The 23,117-nt window shown below is 51.2% G+C and overlaps 1 protein-coding gene across 1 annotated transcript in view; it reads right to left on the reverse strand.

The window, feature by feature from the left end:
• The window catches only part of LOC144724299 (ral guanine nucleotide dissociation stimulator-like 1), a 53,858-nt gene that overhangs the window by 20,038 nt on the left and 10,703 nt on the right, over positions 1–23,117 (reverse strand). The gene's annotated exons all lie outside the window — the stretch shown is intronic.

Below are 23,117 nucleotides of genomic sequence, written 5' to 3' on the forward strand. Positions count from 1 at the left end.
TGCTACTGTACTGTGGATGGACAACAGCAGACTGTTAAGCACGAGCTCTGAGAAAGAAAAAAAATTCAGACGCAGCAAAACCCAAGACAGCACAAAGCCGGATATGAGCACACCCTATGTAAGCACAGTCCTGACATAAGCCACGCGCCTTTACATTACACTGGCGAGGGAAAGGCACGGGGAATCTCCTGATACAAGAATGCTACTTCTGATATAAGGACAGCTGGACTTGCTCCCAAGCTTCTACTGTACTGTGCATGTACAACCGCAGACTGCATAGGCATTAACATGCGCACTCTTGACAAGAGGCGTTTCATAAACGCATCCTTTCATGTAGCTCACCCGCTAACAACGCTGGTTCTTACGCTCGCGACACGCGCGTGGAACCGTGCACGTGGGAATCGGTGACAGCGTTCACGGTTAAATGTTGACTATACGCAAACGATAAGCACCGATACGACGGCATACTTCACGCGAGTCGGAATGGGGTGGTGGCGGGGGCGGGGGGGTTCAGCCACGCCTGGAATCGAACCACGGTTCGCTGGGTTGCAAGCGCAGCGCAGTGCGCCAACCACTACGCCACTCCTCCTCCCCAAAATATTACAAAGACCCCCCGGCACGGCACATGAGGGGGTAGGTGGCCAACGCCACGCCCGGCCGCCTTTGTCTCCCCGGTGACGATGTTCGCACACCGCACCGGACGCTTAATTGAGGAGGAGGGCCCGGGACCAGTTCAGATAATCGCCAGCGGCGTTGACCCCGAGCGGGGAATCGAACTCGGGTCGCCGGAAAGTGCTCAGGAACGACGACCGTCTCTGTCGGGAACCGCCGATCGCCGCGTTGCATCCGGTGCCCAAGTTACCGTCGGCGGCAGCCCCGTCACCAGAGGCTGCGCCGCCGCAGTGAATACGGTCCAACGTCTCTCTTTGGAAAATTCTGTCCGGGCATTACAACATCTGAACGAGATCCTCCCCCGCCCCCCCCGTTAAAGGTTTACCGTAGACCCACCGCCCCCCCCGCACCCCGCCTTGCGAAGAGAGGATCACCATTAAAGCGTTGACGTTGAGTGACTTGGACGGCGAGTCCAAAGGCACAGCACCAGCGCTCGTTAGCGCCGGTGATTTTAGACCACGCACTAAATTCTCCGGGATAAAGGACCTGCCTGCCGCTGAGTGGCACAGTCCATGATGGGCGCACGTTTCGCTCACGCCTGACCCATTTAGGCACGCCATCGCCGCTTGAGCTAAAAGGGTGCGCAGCATGACAAAGGTGCGTTTCACATTTCTTTGCAAATGCTTTTTGCGTTTCGTTTGTTGCCCTTCCGACCGCGCCTCCGATTCGCACGGTCGGCTTCGTGCGGTGCGAAATTAGTTCAACGTACAAGGTGCAGCCCCCGCAATTACTCGCTCGCGTCAACTGCGCCTTCGCTGCTAGAGGGAGCACGAGAGGGTTCAGTATTTGGCCTTCTCCGCCACGTTGACGTTTCAGAAGAGGTGTGAGAATCCACGCTTTGGCCCGCCACGCGCGACCTGCCGTGGTCGTGAACCCATTTGTACACCGCTGGGCGGACAGAGTTCAGGGGGGGGAGTTTTTTCAACTGCCGTGCCAGGAGACGGGAGTCGAACCGGCGGACTCGAGCGTCGCGAACCGTTTCCACCACAGCAGCGTCCCCGTACGATGTGGCGTAACGTACCCGATGCACCGCCACTCAAGGCTGGTGGAAATCGTGTACGGGAATGGGCACGGAGCATGAAAGTAAAGGCGTGTGCAATGTAAGCTGCTTCCAAATAAGCGTGTGAAAGTGCTACGTTACGCAACGCAAGCCTAGGCACAGCGAGAAGAATATTAATCTGGCAACAGCGCCAAGGACAAAGTGTCGCGGCAAAAAAGTAATCCAAAAAAATAATAATCGTACGGACACACTATTACCATTTGAGAACATAGAGATCTTATCTTAATGGAAGTGTCCACAAAATGGGTACATTGATTTATAAATGTAATGACCTTGGTCATGGCCATTATTAGTAATGGTCAATCCATTGCAGGCCCCCTCCCATGCTGTGTCAGCCACTGGGTTGTTTGACCATACTTCACCGCGCCAGTCTGCGTGTGCATGCTCAATGTTGACGGGGGAGGGGCGGTCCCGGATGCCACTGGTCACTGGTGTCAGCCGTGGCCGGGAATCATAGTGCGGTGGAATTAGCCGCGCTACGCCACCTCTCCACCTTTCAACCCGAGCAAAATTGCATTCTTTCAAATGTCGGTCGGTGATATTGTCTGATCAAATGAGACAGACGAGTGCAATGTGCTTGAACAGCGCTGGCGGAGACACGCAGAACGGTAACTCAGGATATCAAGAATCAAAATTTATCCCATGAAATAACGCAACAATTTCTCATTTTGGAGCAAATTCGCATCACATTTCTCTCGGACTTTGGAAAAAGTCCTGGCCGGATTAAGACTGACACCTAAACGTGAGGGCAGGAAAGCGTGGAATTATCCTCTGCCCCTTAGTTGTCGATTTGTTATCACATTCAAAAGCACGACCCCATGAACAGACAAGTGAATGCCTTCCCTTAAGCATCCTCATTGACAGTCAGTAAATAGTACACAACCATAAAACGTAGCAGAGCAGCACAGACAGGATGCCGGTTTGGGATTACAATGAAAGACAGAAAGACGAGCGAGGGATCAGCGAACGTCAACGAAGGTCAATGACGATGCGCAAGCTGTAAGAGCGAGCTTGGGCAGGGCACGTCGTGGCCTTGCAGAGACGACAGACGATGGTGACGGACCATAAAGGAGTGGCGCCCCCACAGGAGGTCCAACGGGGCGATGGAGCGGTGGTGAAGATCAACTCACGGGGGTGAATGTCGCAAAACACCGCGTGATTGCGGGCGATGGCAGCGGCTTGGCAGGGAGAGGGGGTGCGGGGTGGGGGGGGGGCATTCATCCAGCAGTGGATGGACCATGGCGGCTGATCGCGACGACGATTAGAAAAAAGAGCCACACTTCAGCAATGGTCTTTTGGACGTGCAAACCGGATTTGCGTCATGGCCACCAAACAGCTCTGGACGATGCGTAGCGTGGGGAGTCATCGACGATGTGGCAATTAGGGCGGCCCCCAAATCGGGAGGTCATTGTACCATCGGATGGGACCGGCTCGTCGCGGGAAGCGCGGAACTCGAATGTTCTCCATCCTTGTGCGAGCCACGATGAGAAGGGTGATAAGCCCGAGGTCAACCGCGGGGGGGGGGGGGGAAGGGGAGGGAAACAATGTTGGAGATTGACGTGCCGTCACAGCAAATCGGCAAAGGAATATCCAGCAGCGTCTACGAATTCACTGCAAAATCTTCAATAACGTAACACACGTCAATCCTAGACTGGATGGTGGCCTCCCCATACCGTACTGCGCCACCACGACAGCCAATGCGGGTTGGATAGGCGGGGAGCATAGATGTGTGTGTGGGGGGGGGCTAATAGTACAGTACAACAATGGATCTTGCTGCGCTGCTTTCTGCTGGGACGCAACGTAGCCCCGCAGCAGCCAAGAGCAACCTGCGTGTGTCTGGGCGCGAGCCGGTGTCATTCAGAGTTGCTTATGCAGTGTCGGTGGCGTCGGTGAGTTCGCTGATTCCCTTCGTGCGAGTTCGAGCGCGCCGAACGAGCCCTTCAGCCACCGGTGGGTCGAGGCCGACCTGCCGGAACTCGACGTTCCTTCTTGCCCCCCCACCACCCACCACCGGCGTTGCGGCGTCAATTTCGGAAGCCAAAATTCCACCGGTGGTGCGCTCGCATTCCGCGCACGTTTCCAGGACGGCATCACGACACGAGGGGGGCGAGGGGGGGGGGTGCGGGCGCCCTAGAGAGAGACTCGAATCTCGCGGCGCGTCACAAATTACGCCGCTCGGTCAACATCTCACGCCCCCGAAACTGTTGCCAAGCCAATTACAATTGGCCGAGTCGCCAGTTCGGTAATTAGATCATTATCGAACTGGCGACAGCTCAGGATTTGACGTTGGCTGACAGCACTGGTTTGCGTATCGTGCCACAAGTCGACGTCGCAAGTTTTTCACAACACTTTAAAATCGACGCAAATGTGCCCCACCTGGGGTGGACTGCGAGACTCAGCGATGTGCGCACTGCGCTGTGAGCCCGGCTAACATCAGTGGCACAAGTGATATCTGACGACTGGTCCTGGCTACTCCTGACCCCCCCCCCCCCCCCCATTATCACCGCCACTTCACCAATCCGCGCTGACCAGTATGGCGAAGTATGGTAAACACACCCGTTGACAGAGACGACGTGGGGCGGTCCTTCATCAATTGGCGGATTGAGATTGGCTGCAGCAAGATGTATTTAGTTGTAATTGTATAAGTTCACGAGGGGGGCGGGGGGGGGCGGTTGCACGGAGATGGATTCACTAAGCAGCTGCCTTGACAAATCCCTGCAGAGGCTTTAGAATTACCATCATCATCAACCATGATCAAGCCACTGCTGGATGAAGGCCTTCCTAAGTCATCACCATCTCACAGTGCTGTGATGTGACAACATTATGAATGATAAAAATAAAATACCACAACTACCCACTTTTGATAAGATATTACGTAATATACAGTAAATCAAAAATTCTCATGTATAGTGCAATTTAACAAATCCCAACATGTGTACACTTTTCGATTTAAAGCTTTCGTGACTGCAGGGATTCATCTTCTTGGTTCTTTCGGTAAAGTCACGTAGAAGGGAAGTAATGAAATAATAAAAATAAAACATAATAAAATAATTATCACGACGTTTCGGCCACAACGCAAGCAGCCGTCCTCAGGTGCTGTGGCCGAAACGTCGTGAGAATTATTTTATTATGTTTTATTTTTATTATTTTATTACTTCCCTTCTACGTGACTTTACCAAAAGAACCAAGAAGGTAAATCCCAACATGTGTACACTTCCCTTGTCGTTCTCAGATAAGAGCGAGCGTTGACGACGAGGTGACGAGACTTTTTTTTGTAATTCTGGTCTCTTGTAAAAAAAAATAGAAAACCCCAACAACTTCCAAGCGATCCTTCCGGGGTCCGTACAGCGGACTTCTCGAACTCACGAGGCCACTTGGTTCAAACCAACTTCTCGTGATGCCCTCGTGCTCCGTCACTCGTTCACCACCAGATGAAACATTTACCACTGCGTGCTGTTGCCTCAGCGTTATACACGGAGCTGACTCGTCGTATAAGACGGGGCGGGGTGATGTTGGTTTATGCACCAAATCATGAGACCAGCAGAGGCATCGAACGAAACCTAACCTGCGGCGCAGGTGAACTTTAGAATGCGCTCGAGATGCAAATAATTTAATTGCGGGTGTTGATGTTCAGGTCGAACAAACATCCCTGGCTGTTAATTCACTTACTGTCGGGACGGCTTAGGTAATGGTTAGCGCACGGCCCGTGCTGAGCAGCAGAAACTAGAATGGCAATTTTGCAAAAAAACACCTTAGCCAGGTATAATGGAGGTCCATTTTAGGATTAAAAACATGTTAAGTGTGTCACTATACAGTACACACATTTAAGCGTTGAGTTTTTTTTATAATGTTACCATAAAGTCTGGGGATACCGGCGTGGTAGAATTGTTACCACGTTGGACTTACGCAATGATCCAGAGGTCGCCAGTTCGATTCCATCTCGTGGCGTGGAAGTTAAAATAATGGGGCAAGTTTCGTGAATCTCTCCGTGTCCGTGCCCCCCAGCAGTATAAATCGCTGCACCACAGTCGATCGGTAGGGCCGCGTGCGGCGGGCTAAAGCGTGTATTCTCACACCTCATCTATAACGTCTGGCCCAGCGTGGAAGAGTAGGCCAAAAAAACATGTCTTCAGGGGGGCTCTTTAAAGCTTCCTCCAGCGGAGGTCCTTTCACCAGCATTTACACTCGACGAGGTTTGACAACGCCTCTGGAAGCCGCGCCGCGAAGTCGGGAACTCGCGGTTCGCTGCAATTGAAGAGGATTACGCGGTACTCTTCACCGCTTGACCAAAAAATAATTAATCGTACTAGGAAAAAGCCTGCTTTCAAATGAAAGGACAGTGAACGGGTCCCGTTCAGTTATTGCACCTTCTACCCACGATCGTACATGTTCCAGCGCTTTATGATAGCTGTGCCATGTTTACGTAACCAAATTAAATTGCTCACGAAGTGCGTTCTTCCGAGCGCTGCGCTTCCCGAGGCCACGCGTTTGTTACATCTTCCTCGGCGTTCCACCCTGCGAGCACGCCCCGCTAACGACGTCGCATAGCATGCTCACCGGGGAGCGAGGTGTACAAGTGGGATACGTATGTTGTACATATGTTGAACTTCTTTCGTGCCGTACGGAGCCAACCGTATTAATCGGAGGTGCGGGGGGGGGGCAACAACCTAAACATAAAAAGCAGTTCTAAAGTTTTCAATCTAGATGATTTAAAAGTGCACAACTTCCAGTGGCTTCGTAATATCGGAAGGAAGAGCATTCCAGATGGCCACAGATGCACATTCCAAAGCGCGAGTCGAAAAACAGCAGTTACACAATTGGACAAATAGGTTACTGGACAAAAAATTTTAAACCCCTTTTGACACAGCGGAATTTCTTGGCTGTGCTTGATGAGCCAGCGAATGTACACGAGGTTGAGAACATTCCGCTGCGCATCTAAAAGGGTCGTGGTTTGTGAACGTCTGGAAAAAAAACATTACCATTACACTGCGCTGGGTGTGGGGTGGTTAATTGGTCAGGGCGGATAGGTGATGGTCAGATATGCGGCGGTTGCCGTCTGCATTATGAAAGCTTTGGGGAGGGCCTTGGAGACTGGAAGAGACAGACGCCAACGGGACGGCGGATTCATGACGTGGGAAAGTGACAAATTAACAGTGGGGGAAGCGAAACGCTTTCAAAAACAAGAGAAGGAATATCGGGGGGGCGGTGGAGGTGACGTTTGACTGGTGCTTGACAGGACTCACACCATCTGGCCAAGAGCCCTGCACGGAGCACAACAACACAGGGCACCAGCTGGCAACCACCGCTAGGCCCCGCTCCATAGGGACTCGCGTCAATAACATCAACCACATGGACAACTGCTGCAGAAAACAAACCGCGTGCATCGCCAACTCGCCCAGGATTGGGTACAAACGCGTACAATGCAGTTCAGGTTAATGGATGAGTAAAGTAGAAACAATTCTACGATACATGACTCCACCGAATTCTGACACTTTTTATAAAATGGGTTGGAAAGAAGTAATAACAGGAAGGATAAAACATGCAGAGGACGATTTCTAAAAGATTGTCAATTGACAAAAATATTAGTCCTCCCATAATGTCTTGAATGTCACGTGACATCATACCACTTGTATGACGCATAACAGCCTTGCTTCAGACCACCATCTCAAAGCACCCCACTCATTGTGGCCATATTATTGTAGACATCAGCAAGACTGTGAGATAACTTTGTAGCAGTGTCATACTCGTTACGAATCATCAGTACGGTACCTACTGCCGCTTTGTGCTTCAGGAGAGTTATGTTTGTCAAGCCCACCGTGACCACTCTGGGGACAGTCTGGCCTTGCCTAGTCTGGCCCTGCCTAGAGTCTGACCCTGCCTAGAGTCTGATCCGACCTGGAGTCTAATCCTACCTGGAGTGTGGCCCTGCTTTGAGTCTGATCCTACCTGGAGTCTGGCCCACCCCTTGTTGGAAAAGGTTCACGGTGCGATTCCAGCGGCAGTCCTAGTTAATAATGTGGTGTCTAATAACTGTAATAAACACTACGCGCCGCCTGCTTCACAGCGGACGTTAAAAGATCCCCTGATGTCATTTGCAAGAGGAGGCCATTGTGTGCCAGCGCCACGGTCCAAATTAACCAAATTAAAAAAATACCCATAAATGAATAAGTTCGGATTGTACACAGCAATTATAATCACCCCCTACTGGCAGACTAATGCCCAGGTAACTCTTGCAAGTTAGACTCACTCTGGTCTCTTGAGTTCTCACCAGGCGAAATGAAATACACTTTAGCTCGTAAATTATCAAGTGTACAAATTCTGACACGTTGTGTAAATCATGAGATACTCATCAGAGATAATACGTGTGTGCGCAGGCTGGAAGCAAATATACGGTGTTTACATACAAAGGCTGTCCATATACCCACGTCGGAACGTCTACATTTTTGTAATAGACTATTCTGTAAAGAAGAAGGGTTAGTGAATAATTTGTTCACAAGATCGGCACTTAAGACGTCCAACAATTGAACACGCGTTACCCTCCACTGGGTCGCTGAACTCAGCACTACCTAAGTGCAACATCATTGTATTCACTTAACAACATGGCTTGCGAACTCACTATAAGCGGCTTAAGAATTACCCCACAGGTCGACCTGGATAATGCATTACTGTTAGTTATTTACACAGAACACAAAAAGGTCTGAATCATTATAACTGGAGGCAAGGAGCGTTCATCCCACGCATTTGTACAATCTCAAAGTTATGCGCAAAAGCTGCAATCATCTTTTTAAACGGGCAGACAGTCACGCGCTGCAATGGCTAACACACTGGACTAGCAGTCCAGATTGCGGCCCGTTTGGTTCCATCTCCCGGCACGGCAGACGGAGTATTGCTTCAGAGTTGTATTAAATACCTCGGCTTCACTCCACCTAGCCTCATAAATGAGTGCACACCGCAGTCAGTTGATGGGCAAGGTCGCGTGTGGCAGTGTCAAAGGTTAAAGTGTGTGTGTACTCTGTGGGCCCTCTCGCCTCTGCCGAGATGTCTGGCCAGAGTGGCAGAGTTGGCCAAATACCTTCTAGGGGGGCACCTGAGAGCTGCCCCTCACCCCCCGTGCAGTGGTGTGAGCATTATTCACTCAATGTTCACTGCGTCTATGTTGTATAAAACCTCACCCAGTGCTTTCACGCCGGATTCTGGGTGATAAATGAATTTTAAAAAAACGCCTTCCGTTTTGTCACCACCAGCCACGATTAATCCGCTGCTGGACGAATGCCTCCACAAAGCCGCCGCCGTGTGTATGAATGTCCTGCATTTTACATCTCCACCTTAAAAGAACGTGTGTTGTTGTGAAAGGCGATTAAATTCTCGTGGAGACATGCCCGGCTGGATTTATAATTGAGAGGCCCAAAAAAGCACAAATCAGTGACGTATCACGGACAAGACTGATGATGGGTAGCGGCAGCACAAAGGAGGGAAACGTGTCCACAACGAGAACGACCGCCACGGAGATGGAGCGACTAGCTCGGCGCAGAGACGAGACAGTAGCAGCGCTGGACCGTGAGAGATGATGGCATGGGGAGGCCTTCATCCAGCAGTGGAGAGAGCATGGCTGATCGGAGATGACGACGACGACGGCGGCGACGATATCGGGCGATTTAAACGGTCACCCAACAATCGTCTCGACCTCGGTTGTACGTTGTGTGCGTGCGTGCGTCCGTGTCCACACGGCACGGGAAGGTGATTTACGTTCGCCCGTGTGGAGCTCTGGGCACGCAGTGCCTCCATTGCCAAGAGCACACCCCAAACAACAAAGCGTCGTGACTCCCAGAACTCAATGTACAACAGCGGCACACGTCGAACTGACAATTTGTGCTTTGCGACGATTCCAATGCTCTCGCAGTGTGTACAGCACCGTAGGAAATGCATAATTTACCAGTGTGATTTGGTTAATGGTATTAAATTGCATTTTCTACTATAATAGCATCTAAGGGGTGTGTGTAAGGGGGGGGGGCACCCTGGAGAGATTTGTCGAGGTATCTGCAACCATCTCTGTGCACCCCTGTGAACTTATAAATTAGTAAATGAAAAAGATGTTGCTCCGGCGAATCTCAATCCACCAATGGATGAAGGTTCCCTTCCGCCCCACGCCATGTCGGTCGTAAAGGGGTTTTGACCATACTTCACCACGCTGGTCAGTGCGAGATGGTGAAGAGGAGGCCATGACCAGTGATTGCGTCACTCATGACCGATGTTGGCCGCGACTGGGAATTTAAATGGGGTCGTCCAGGTTTGCAGCGCAATGAGGGACCACATCGCTCTAGCCAGATGTTCAATTAAAATATAGAAAGGCTGCCTTTGAAAATAAATCTCAACTGTAATGCTGTACTGTAATTATAATGGGTTTTTTTTTTCTCTCTCTCTCTCTCTCAAAATAATGGATTTGGGGACAACCGCGCACAAATCCACCACAGTTTAACTCCCGGGAACCGTTGAGGTCTGTTCTGAGAGCAGTGACATAGTGTGCAGGTCATTTGTTGGTACAACAACAACAGAACAAATAACAAGCTCTTAACAACACTGGCCAGTTCAAGGCTCTCCCAGTCCCAGACAAGCTTACTTTCTAAATGGGAGACTTGTATTTTTGTGGGGGGGGGGGGGGGCGCTGAACTAAATGAAATAGAAACACGCGCACAAGCAAAAACAAATCTGGGGCGCGTGGCCCTGGCACCCATGTGAGACGTGCTTTGGAAGCGATAATAGAAAGGCGATTATTGGCGAGCGCAACAAGCTCTCGCGCGGTCACCAAAGTGCGCGCCGGACAAAACACGGCGGGGGTGTGGGGGGGGGTAGACAAATTGTCGCGGTGAAAATCAGTGGCGGCGGCTGCCTCGTCGTCGTTTGGGGGATTCGGTTGAATCGGACCGCGCGGCGGCACCGCTCATTTGCCGCGGCCGACACATTTCTCTGGGGCGACGGGGAAGTGTGTGGGGCGCGAAAAAAAAAAACGCGCGGTCCTGGAAAGGGGGGCTCCTCGGGGGTTCGCGTCGCTCAGGGAACGTCCGCCGGTCGTGAAATTTGCCGAGGCCGCGTGAAAAAGTCCACTGCGGTTCTGAAAGCGCGCCTCTGTGCGTGCTGACAAACCGCTAAACCGTGAATATTACCTTTCTGTTATTAAATGCACTCCCTTCCTCCCAACCCCCCCCCAGCCCTCACTTGTTAATGTTTTTTTAAAAAAAGCTCTTTGTGCGGTTTTATTGGCCTTGCAAATGGAGAAAAGTGCGCTCAAAAGATCTAAACCAATTGCGTTTGAAGATTAACTGTTTTTGAATTGAAGTTTTGTGCAAAGAGTAACACCTTTATTTCGTTTCAGCACGGTTGCTGGCTCGGGTAAAACGGCGGGAAGAGTTGGTGAGGGCAACCCTCGCGGGAAGGTGTCAAGGCTGAGGAAACAATAAACAGCGGAGGGAGGAGGTGGGATCCAGTTCACGTTTTTCCACGACACCAGCTGCAAGTGTGACCCATAGTCTTCAATGGCAGCTCGCTTGTGTACACAACACTCGCGGTTGAACGCGATGTTACCACTCACCGACGCGGGCGTTCATTGCCCGCAAGAAGTATTCAAAACATGCTCCTTACTAATAGGGTTTTTCCCCCTTTTTTTTGGCAACAAAAACTGACACCTTTTGCAAGGAATCATGCTTACATTGACCACAATACTTGCAGTCAAATGCACACAAAAACAATACTCTGATAATTTAGGCCTTTTGGCGTCATCTGGTCGAACACCATATGAGACTAGGCTCTAAAGAAAGCTGTCTCTGGTGTGGACCAATCAGTTTCAAAGACAATGCATAAATTATCAGAGTATTGTTTTTTGTTTGCATTTGACTGCAAGTATTGTGGTTAATGTAAGCATGATTCCTTGCAAAAGGTGTCAGTTTTTGCTGCCAAAAAAAAGGGGAAAACCCCTATTAGTATATTTTGATACTGGCAAAGGAGGTCCCATGATGAAACATGCTCCTTCTTCGAACAATGGCCACGAGCAATGATAACCACTTATTACCGCCGCGGGCAGAGACTCTGCGGCTCTCAGACGCTGGTGGTTATTAGTGAGCGCGTGCGGCTTCCTACGGCTCTGCCAGAGTCACGTGAAGCGCTTGGGTCAACGGTTGCTTCGGATTAACACTTAGTAGGCTTTCGCGACCAACATTATTCATAATAAAGGTTTTTGGGCGAGATCGCGTAAGTACGAATGTCTTCTTGGTTCTTTCGGTAAAGTCACGTAGAATGGAAATAATAAAATAATAAAAATAAAACATAATAAAATAATTCTCACGACTTCAGACGCTGTCTTCTCGACAGACCTGTTCTTCACCTGAGGACGGCTGCTTGCGTTGTGGCCGAAACGTCGTGAGAATTATTTTATAATGTTTTATTTTTATTATTTTATTATTTCCATTCTACGTGACTTTACCGAAAGAACCAAGAAGATGAATCCCTGCAGTCACGAAAGCTTTAAATCGAAATTTAAGTACGAATGTGTCGTAACCCTCCACCACCCGACACGGCCAGTAAGGTTTGTCACGTTACCGCCGGTGAGCTGGAGAGTGAATCCTCAATTTGTAAATGTTGTGGATTTACTCGCGCGATCTAAACCAAAAACCTTCATTATGGCGACTTCGGAATGTTGAATTTCCGTTTTAATGCCTCGCATGCCCGAGCGTTTCGGTTCTGACACCCCCACGAAATATGACGAGTATAAATATATTTTTAAAAAATAACCGACTAATCTCATTCGCACGTCCTTTCTCAACCCGCCTGCTTGTTGGTCACAGAGTTATCTGACCGTGCTTCACCGCGCTCGGTCAGTGCCGGTTCGTGAAAGGGGAAGGGGGCCAGGGGCGATTCAGATGTCCTCTCACCGTCGGCGTTACAGCCGTGGTCGGGAATCCAACTCAGGTCGATAGGTTCACCGGGTAGCGTGCGGTGGTGGTGCAGTGGTGGTGCAGTGGTGCACCACCACTGCCACCACCCCACCCCCCACTCAACACATGCAACTTCCTTCAGTCCGTATCAAACCACAATACAGCCCCCCTTGGAAAACGGATAGCCTTGATCGTATTCTGCACTGGTAACACGGGTGGTGCAAGTTGACGTCATCGTGCAAATTGCCTCATGCCAGTGTAATACCACACACACACACGTATTTTGAGTGTAGTATTGGTTTACTATATACGTTCGTGCGTGAGGTCTTCTTATCGGCCAACTTGTTTACTGGCAGTATTCGTCATTTGCCGTGGCTGAACGGCACAGGTGCCGTCAGGGGGCTGGCTTGATTTAATGCTGGAGGGTCCTGCCAAGCATAACAGTGTGATGTAATAATATAGCCCTTCTCGTGGGCCACATTCACCACAGGTGCACATCTGCGCAATGCATTGGGCTGGCCTCACAAGGACTTGCGAGGAACCCACACAAAGACAACGATCCCGCCCATGTCTAGGCTCGACAGACAGTCGGGGCAAGTGCTGAAGAACGGCACAGCACACGAGGTGGTGGGTGGCTGACACCACGCAGGGCCTGCTTTGTCTCCCCGGTGCTGATATTTGCACATGGCATCAGTAACGGAGTTTGGTCCGAGTCGACCTAGGGGAGGCCCAGAACCGGTTCAGATATCCGTCACCGGTGTTCGGCCGTGAGCGGGAATCAACCTCGGGGTCGTCGGGTTTCGTCGCGCACACACACGCAAAGACAAAGACACACACACACAGCTGACTGGCTCTCAGACACTTAAGGTATTTCTCCGACTCCTTGAGCCAGATACACTGTAGCGCTCTTGAAAAGGCAATCGTCTGGAAGCACACGATCATATTTTCTTTTCTGTGCCGAGAAACCCTCGCTCTGCTGGAATCAATCGAACTTAACGCCGCGCTTTGCCGTGGCGGTTTCCAAAGCGTCACGGTGACATATGAACACCGGTTTGTAGTCTCTTCCGCAGCGAGATATTCACGTGTCCGTTGAACTTCTTTCGCACCGTGCGTAGCCAACCGTGCCAATCATGTTTTGGTAAGGAATCTCACAGCGTATCCCGATCTCCTGCTTCCACACACTATTTACAAATTGATGAGGGTATATCAAAACAGAAGCTCTTGGCCTAAAAATCATCCCCATTTTCGCCGAATGGCGGGAGGCGATTCGCCCACGACGTTTTGAGCAGAAAGCCAGCGCAAGTACAACGAGGCGTTGTTATTGTTCATTTCATCGTTGTATATTCACGTGACGTCCTCCCAACACGATGGGTCGCACTTCCCCCCGCACCTCCGATTAGCACGGCTGGCTACGTATGGCGCGAAAGGAGTTATGCAGACATACACGCTAAGATACATGCTCGTCAATAACACTGCAGATAATAAATTAGTGTAAGAAACCGAAGAACAGAAACACCTCTACAACCAGTGCATGTCAACAACCGTGTCCCCATTTCAATATGTTGCAAGGGTGGGTGTCCCGTTCACCGTTGAATCTCGGAACGCGCAAGCGATCCGGCGTTCATTTTATTTAGAGAGGCGTAGCGCCGTTGTTTTTAAAGACATTGTAGCTTACTCACCGCAAGCGAACCGCAGCGACACGACGGCGCTCTATGATAGCTGGCGCCAAACTGTGCCACAAGCCCTCCCGCATGGCCTTGTGGGAGCCTCGGTACGTCTTCCGACCTGAAGACGTAGCGATAACAATATATTTCATTTTTTCTTCCTATTCCGTTCCGATGACGTACGTGTATGTCATCGGAATGGGAAAGGGTTCAGAACTGCGAGTCTCCGCAAGTCGACTATGCCACAGTAGAACACAGCTAGGGTTCTTCCTACGATTCAGCGTCGATGCCAAGGGCTCCAACAGCCGAACTGATGCAACTCATCAGAGTAGCGGGAGAAACCTCCCAAGTCGTACGGCGCAGCTGCCCCGTTTTCTTCTATTCACGTGAAACTTGACTTTTGAGCGATGAGGCAAGAGAATGTACAACCACCGACAGACAGCAGTTTGCCCGTCTCTTGCACACGTTTGTCCACCGAAGATGTAAGCAAATATAAAGCGTTTTTTGATTTAAAAAAAGTATGATTTTATCATCGTCATCGCGATACGTGGCCAGACAGCCCGTGGGTATCCACTTTCCTCTCTTGTCTTGTGCCAAAATGCTCAAGTGGTGCCACATCTTTCTGGCACCAATCTCCTATGTTGTCAAGCCATGCGCTGTTAGGCCAAGCTGTTATTTTAGCAACCACCGCACAATTTTTTTTTGGACACCCCGTATTATACACAGTACCATATCCCCGCCACCGGAATGATTTTGCTTGGGGCTCCACGGCTGTTCGACGCGCTACAACTTGTCTCGCCGACGCAGTGTTCCCAGGTAAAAGACGTCTCCGCTGTGAGAAAAAAAATCGAATTAAATAGAAAAACGTGTTCCTACCTGCCACATCGCTGTAAATGTTTCACTGCGGTTTCGACCGACGGCCCCGGTTTGAATGTGCAGAACAAATTCGTTATTTCCCCCAACGTCCGCGCACAATGCGGCAATTGTCTACTTGGTCAGCAACTTTCTTTTGTGGAACCGATGGAAAGGCCCATACAGTGCTCCCCTGTATTTACACAATGGCAAGATAGCTCGTGGATTTTATTTTTATTTTCCCGAACGCAGCACTTCTCAACAACGACAAATTACACGGTATTTGCCGACAACAATCGTTTTAAATGTTGCACAAGTGTTTATATAATGAAGGCGGGCGGGCAAACTAAACTATAAAGTAAACTATTTATTTTATTTTATCAGGTAAGGCCAACTGAGCTATAAATAGCTCTCTTTCAGAAGCGTGGAAATCTGTAGCAGCCAAATAATCTAAACGCGTGATGTTGATTCTAAACGTGGAGGGAAAAACCGGAGAGGACCCGGAGAAAAATCCACGCGACCACAGAGAGAGAGAGAGAAACACGCAGACTCCAAATATTCGGGCATTAGGGTTGGGATCGAACCCACGACCTCCTGAACACACCAGGCGTGGGAGAGGAACCGCGGGAGGATGGGCACCCAGGACCGCGCATGTCAGTCGAGAAACAAACACACAAACAACAACAACAACAAACAAGTCTGAGAAAGGAGAGAGGGGCCTTGCGCAGGCTGGAAAGGAGTTTGGAAGGAGACGGGCGAGGCAGGGGGTGCGGGCGGGCGGGGAGAGAGACGCGGAACATCTGGAAAGAGTTAAACGTCTCTTGATGGCCACAGCCGAGAGCATTCCCGTTGTTTTTCTCCGGCAAGGATCCACGTTGCCGTTTCTTGTAAACAGGGACTGCTGCTCAAGAGAGCTTAACCACAAGCGGCCACACCACCACTTAACCATAAAATCAAGCACACCACCACTTAACCATATTTGACCACACCACCACTTAACCTTAACCAACCACACCACCACTTAACCATAACCGGCCACACCAACCCCCCCCCCCCCCCAGCAATTCCCCGAATTGTCACGATTCGGCTCATTATTCGATCCTTCGTTTTTCCGTCTCGTTTTTCCCATCTCTTTGTTTGACTTTTTTTTCGTTCCGTCTGCCTGCACGGTTGCGTGATCTCGCCCCACGAGCTGTCGTGTGACGTCGGCAAATCTCTCACACGAATTGCAAATCGGCGCTGTTGTTTCGGGGTTAGGATCCCCGAATCACTGAGTGCGCGAGAGAAATTGGCCGATTCGATCCGTCGTCACCCTGCCGAGAGGCTCAATAACTATTTCCACACGTATGTGCCGGCATCAAATGCCCACGGAGAGAAATGCTCTGGGAATAAAGTAACAGCCCCTTTTGTCTATCCACTGCCGGATAAATGTCTCTCCCCACAGACCCGTGTCGGTCAAGGGAGGGGGTGGTGGGGTGGTCTGGCCATATTTCACCACGTTTGGTCAGTGTAGATCGGTGAAGGTGCAAGTGGAAGGGAAGAGATCAAGAGGAAGGCAGAAGAAGAGGCGGTGGGGGCGATGAGGTGCGATCGGACACGGTGGCCCAAAGAGAGATGGCGCAGGACAAGGGCAGCGTGGAGAAGGTTGACGAGGAGAGCGGAACACCTCACATGAGTGGGACAAATGCGTGGAAGAAGAAGAAAATGAAGTACAGCACAATGCAGTATCCTATAACATCTGAGTTATGCACTGCGGTCACCCATCAGTGTCCACATTCGCCAAGTTCAAAAAGTATCCACGCATTACTCAATTTGGATTATAATCATCGCTCCCTACTGGTAGACTAACGCCCCAGGTCACGCTTGCAAATGAGACTCGATCCTGGTCTATTGAGTTTGCACCTGGTTAAATGAAATAACCTACCTCAAACGGTGGTGGGGGAGGGGGTGAGGAGAGGGGTGAGAGGTGTAGGATTGTTGGGTGGAAGACCAGGACAGGTCTAGTGATGTTAGCCATGGCAAGGAATCAAACTCGGCTCACTGGGTTCATCGCGCAGCGTGTCAACCACCGCATCGCCGCTCCATCCAGCCATTGGGAGCGTGGCTTCCGAATCCATGAGCTGAGCTGTGTCTACCCGATCCAATTGTGCCGAGCGACGGGGACAAGTCAAGGCTCGTGTGCGTTGCACTTCTGGTTTCGATGGGGTTTCGTCAGCACATGGCAACACACTCTCAAGTGCCCAAAACAATATTTTTTCCATCTCACGCGATTGTCTCGCTTGAATTCATTCCACTTTCTCAGCGAGCATTCCGACATATGTTTGGTAACATACAGTAGACCAATTCACCGCCGGACGAAGGCTTCCTCGCACCACGTTTGACCATACCTCACCACGCTGGTCATCGGCGCGGGGTCGGTGATGGCAACGTGAAATAACGTGAAGGCACCGAGCGCGATAACGCGTGTTCACAATACCTGGAAAATCAACTTCCCGGTACAAATAACATCAGGTCGAATCGAATTCAAGGTAACATGAACTAAAATGAGGCGAGCTTACTCCGCGGTTTGAGGACGCGGTCAAATACAGCCGTTGGTGATGCAATCACCCCAACGTGCACCTTGAACCGGTTCACGCCGAAATACACAGACGGCCGTGTTCTCAGGGTGTGATCGGCTGCCCCAAACAGGAGGTGCGGGCTGCCCACTGGTTGAATAAAAGATAAGCCATTCGCTGTAATTTGTGCCCTGTACTGGACTCGTGTTGAGCAATTATAACTATAAAAATAAATAACGGTAAATGTGTAATAAAGGTCGTGGAAGCGACTTCTGGAATCCGGTCTTTATTTGTCTTTCGTTCACAACACTCCCATCTTACGCCTTCACGCTGCTGACTGACAGCGTGAGAGGGAGAGAGAGAGACCCGCTCCAACGTGGCCTCACCCTCCGTTCGTTCCAGATCTGAGCACGTGTTGTCCGTCTCCACCCCTTTTAATACCCGGGTCACGTGGTACCTTTCCACCAATCCTGGTTAACCTCTATGGAATCTTTTAGATTCCATCATACGTTCCCAGAACCGCGCCCCTGACTCGTCCCCCCATTGGCTGTGGCTAAAGCCAGCAGAACCAATCCTCTACTTACAGATGTCACCTTCCCATTACGTCAGGGCTACGCCCCTAGACTTCCCCCCATTGGCTATGGGCCAGGACCGGTAGAGCCAATCATCGTAACGAGGTGTGATCCATCAGAAACCCGGATATATCCTCACATTACAAATGTGAGGCGCCTGGATTGTCTTGCTCACACCTCTGCTGGCGGAAGGGACCTCCACTATTAGGAGGGCTTCTCTTTGAGTGTACTTTGGCCTACTCTTCAATGCTCGCCAAGACGCATTGGAATACACGGGATTGCTGACCAACTGTAACCCCACCTGGCGCGGCCTGCGGATCGACTAACTGCGGTCTACCCGTTCGTACCAATCACAGCGCAGAGAGTGAGGTGGGGGGTTTGTCCTCTACTAGGAGGTCGCACAGACAACCTCCGAGTATTTGCAAGCGCAGTGTGCTCAGCATTACTACCCCGGCAGCTCCTGTTGAACACGAGGTGAAAACAAGTGAACGGAAAAAAACCGCAGCCTTAATGGCACCCTTTACGTCTGACTTCATTATTAATGTTACATCCCCCTCACTCCTCATTCGCCCATTTTCATGGCAATGTCCATTGTCCGTTACCGGTCTGTTTTCCTTCCTTCTGCTCTTATCTTCATGCTCTTTTTCATTTCCTCTCTGTACTCCAGTCTGCCCCTCTGAGAGACCCCCCCCCCCCCAAACATAACAAAAGCCCGGACCGCTGTCCAAATAAACAGAACCCACTTTGTGAAAAAACCAAAACTCTCAGACACACACACACGCATGCGCGCACAAAATTGCCGCATTTTTTTTTATTCACCCGCACATTTTTGCAGGGCCCGACTTTGCTTCAAGTAATTCTTACATAGCGCCGGACTTCACATTACGTATGCCTCTGACCGAGTCACCCAGAATTGCTCCCCGATCTCATCGGATGTCAGAGGGTTTGCAGTCTCGCGCCTGAACAGCACTCGGTCTGGCGACCACCGCGCGATAGACGCTGCTGTGATTCCGATAAAGTTCGTACTGAATCGGAATGACAATATTTATACCGGAGGAATCCGATGAGCCATGAAGCTCTTTTCACAGATGTCCAGTCGGGGCAGGTAAGAACGTCACAAAAACAACAAACAGTACAAACAACACGATAGGAGTGAAAACTATAGGAACGGCAAAGAAATCACTTCAAAAATGTAAACAAGTAAAAACTCAACTTTTTTGTTTTATCCTACCAGGTGAAGCCCACTGAGGTATCGAATTATTTTCCACGAAGTGGCTTATCAACACCTGCACATTCATAGCAGCAAAATAATCGTCCACGCTGCACAACCTTCACCGACCGGCGTGGACAAGTAAAGGCACGTGACCCCACGGTGTGGCTGGAGGGGGTGGGTGGATGAGTGGTGGGGGAGTGAGAGAGGCCCTCATCCAGCAGTGGATCGACCAAAGGGCCGCACGTGTGCGTTGTGCACACCGAGGGTAGTGGAATGCCCCCGGAGGCACGGGGCAGATTTCCCACACTACCCTGGTGACCCAAAGGCAGACGCGGGCGCAAGGGGTGGAGGTGGGGGGGGGAGGTCAGCAACGGGCCGGCGATCATCCTCGAACTTTGCAGGGGATATTGTAATTCGTCGTTTTTCTTTTCTGCCCACGTGCCACGGAGCTTGGACACGCAGCCACTCGCATTCACAGTGGTCGGGTCCAAAGAGGCGAGTTTGGAACTTGTGTTAACGCACACGCGCGCATCGCAGGCATATCTGGTTGCGCGCGTACCTTTACCCTCCCCGATTTAACGTGCGACCATAAACCGTGATAGGTGCTGTGATGTTCGAACGCTCCATTAAGATTACGTACTGCATCGGGCTCTGCGGTGGGCTGCAGAAGGTCGTGCAGATGAATCCGTTGTTGCACTGTGCTTCCATGCTGCCACATCTAGGCTCCTCCCAACGGAGGAAGGGCAAAACTACACGAACTCACGTGAAGACCTCGGGCTGTGGACATGCCTTCGGCTCCCGGCACCTCCGTTTAGCACGGCTGGCTACGTACGGTGCGAAAGAAGTTCAAGGTACCGCGCGAAAAACGTTGCCATCGTACGCGAGAGTAGAACAAATGCTCCGGCACCTGTGGTGAAGTATAGTCACGTGACCCCACCCCCCACGACCTGCATGATGATGTGGGGACGTCCTTACTCGGGACAAAAGGAGCTCTTCACGTTATTAAGGATCGCAGCAATCGAAGCAAATGTGTACAACACCTCAACCTTACGAAATTCGGTTTAAACGTAAATAACAAGAGTACGATACTCGGATAAATAACATCAACCGAGCGTAGGCAAAAAAAAAACATTCTGTCTGTCGATATTCGACACGGGGATAATCGTACGCACATTCTCACACGGGCTGCCTACAAAGCATTTTTGTGTTTTCTCCCGCAAAAGGTGTTTTCACGAAGCAGCTGTGGCAGCACTTTTAAGTTTTAACAACAAGCCGCGGCGAATCTGGATCCGAGCCCCGCCAACGTGTTTGCGATTTAGCGAGACGCCTCGACGAGCCAAGGAAGGCGAGCCCACGGGCGTGCGCATCACTCCTCCGTGTGTCGCAGCCAAAGCGTGCAGGGCCCGCGATGTTGAAGCTGGCCCAGGGGGCAGCGCCTCGAAACCGCCCACATCGGCTCGGCATCCTCAGCGCACCGAGGCGGAGTGTCTGAGTGGACTGCTCGTTGGGCTGTGCGAAGGCATGGTGGGGAGGCAGGGGAATCTCGCCTTTTCGGGTCAATCTCGGTGCAGGAAGCACAGCCGCGCTGGGTCACAACGCTCGCTGTCAACAATTGCCGCGTCAATTCGCCTTCGCCATGTGCGCCCAGAGCAGGGGCCGGCAACCTGCGGCTCCGAGGCCGTACGTGGCTCTTTGAGGACCGCTTCGTGGCGTTGTGTATCGACGTACGCATTCACGTGCATCGGCGGCCTCTTGACATAGCGAGCCTGGTACCGAATTCGAAAGTAAAGTATCTTTACGTTTAAAAAAAAAACACATGGCTCTTCCTGTTATTTTGGCTTGCCGAACCCCTGCGCCAGACGTTCTCAACGCCCCCCTTTTGACCGCCCATCGTGAACATCACCCTGGCAATGCACTGCTGGACGGAGGGAGGCCTCCGCATGCGCGTGGGCATTCGCACGCCACGCCGGTCGGTGCGGCTTGGCGAAGGCGGAGAGGGCCACACCCCGGTGCAGGGTAACCACTCGCCACCGACGTTATCCAGATCTGGTGAACCGCAACGCGAACCTGCTCTGACGTCAACTCGCGTGCCGTTTTGGCCAACAGCGGTGACGCTGTACGTGTTTTAGTGGATAGGTTGGGACCTGGGGAGAACGCGGAGCAGTGCCCGTGCATGACGACGGGAGCGTGCGAGGTCCACCGGGCAAGGTGCCCAACTCGGAGAGTCGTAACCTCGGGAACATCGTCGGCGTGAGGCACCGGGTCACCCCGGGGACGTCACGGTCGTAGCCGTTTGCTTAGACGTTGTCTCGCAAAGAGCAAACTGTCCCGGTGAACATCGCCACTGCCTCGAATGCTGTTGCGGGTCTGTCTCTTGTCGCGGTTGTGTCAGCAGCGCGGACAGCCACTCCGGCGAAGCAAGCGGTGGAGAAAAGGGAAAATCATAAGACCACATCATGGTCATTTCAAATCACGCGTTGTTATTGTGTGTGTCTCCGCCGGTAAACCATCGTGCCGACTACGACAACAAAAGAACACATTCGTGAAATTTCCACGGTGGTTGGAAACAAACCGCATGGCGCCACAATAGACGTAGCAGGCACATTCCTGCAGCGTAATTCCCTCTCTCTTTCTGCTGCCTCTCGGCTGTTTCGCGTGCAGAGAGCGGCCTTTTTGTACCGCGAAGCGTTGTCAAAATCATAGCGCGACGCGAGACGACGACCTTGCCACACGTGGAGGATGGTGTGGGCAATCCAGCACGTTCAAGCGATAGAAACCCATTATTGGTCAAGGCCAAGTGTGCGAGACGCGTGCCTACGTGCACGCGGCTCAAGGGGAAAGTGGTTGTCTCGCTCCTCGGCCCCGTTTACAAGTTACCCATCCGCCTCGTCCTCCGCGTTATACGCACCCAGTAGAAGCTGGCTACAAGCGCATCGTATACAGGCACAGTCCTCATATGCAAGCAACGCGTCCTTTAGTTGAGTTTATTTAGTTTACACCAGGCGAGACACGCAAGAGACCGGGATAGTCTCTGCCACCCGTGTCTGTTATGCATCATTTGAATCGAGCAAATTCCAGGTGCAATTTTCGAACTTTGCAAATTTGGGCCACTAGGCCAGCGCACAACGTACTTACGTATATTGAACTTCTTTCGCACCGTACGCAATGGCCAACTCTTGAGAATGAGACCAGGGGGTTCGTATGACACAGCATGGAATTTAACCAGGGCGGCCGCAGGATTCGCTACCGCCAGGCCAACTCATCGTCCAACATCCTTACATGACGCTGGTGGGGAGAAGGCAAAGGGAAACTCCTGATACAAGCACACTTTTAATATAAGGGCAGGTTGATTTGCTCCCAAGGGATGTTCTTATATCCAGTTTGTGCTCTATTTAGCTCTGCGTTGTGTAGTGAAATACCTCCAATCCACCTTCCTGTTATCCACTCTTCCTGTCATCCGAATCGATCCACGGACCTTCCTATTATCCGCGCTGCAATTAATATTAAGCGTAGGCACGGAACCAAAATGATCTCTGTAATAATTATCCGTCGGTTGGACCCAACCCAAATTTGACCCGGAAATTGTCTTCCATCGGTATGTCAC

Source organism: Lampetra planeri, chromosome 20 (assembly GCF_965212315.1).
Source record: "Lampetra planeri chromosome 20, kcLamPlan1.2.h2, whole genome shotgun sequence".
Taxonomy (NCBI): domain Eukaryota; kingdom Metazoa; phylum Chordata; class Hyperoartia; order Petromyzontiformes; family Petromyzontidae; genus Lampetra; species Lampetra planeri.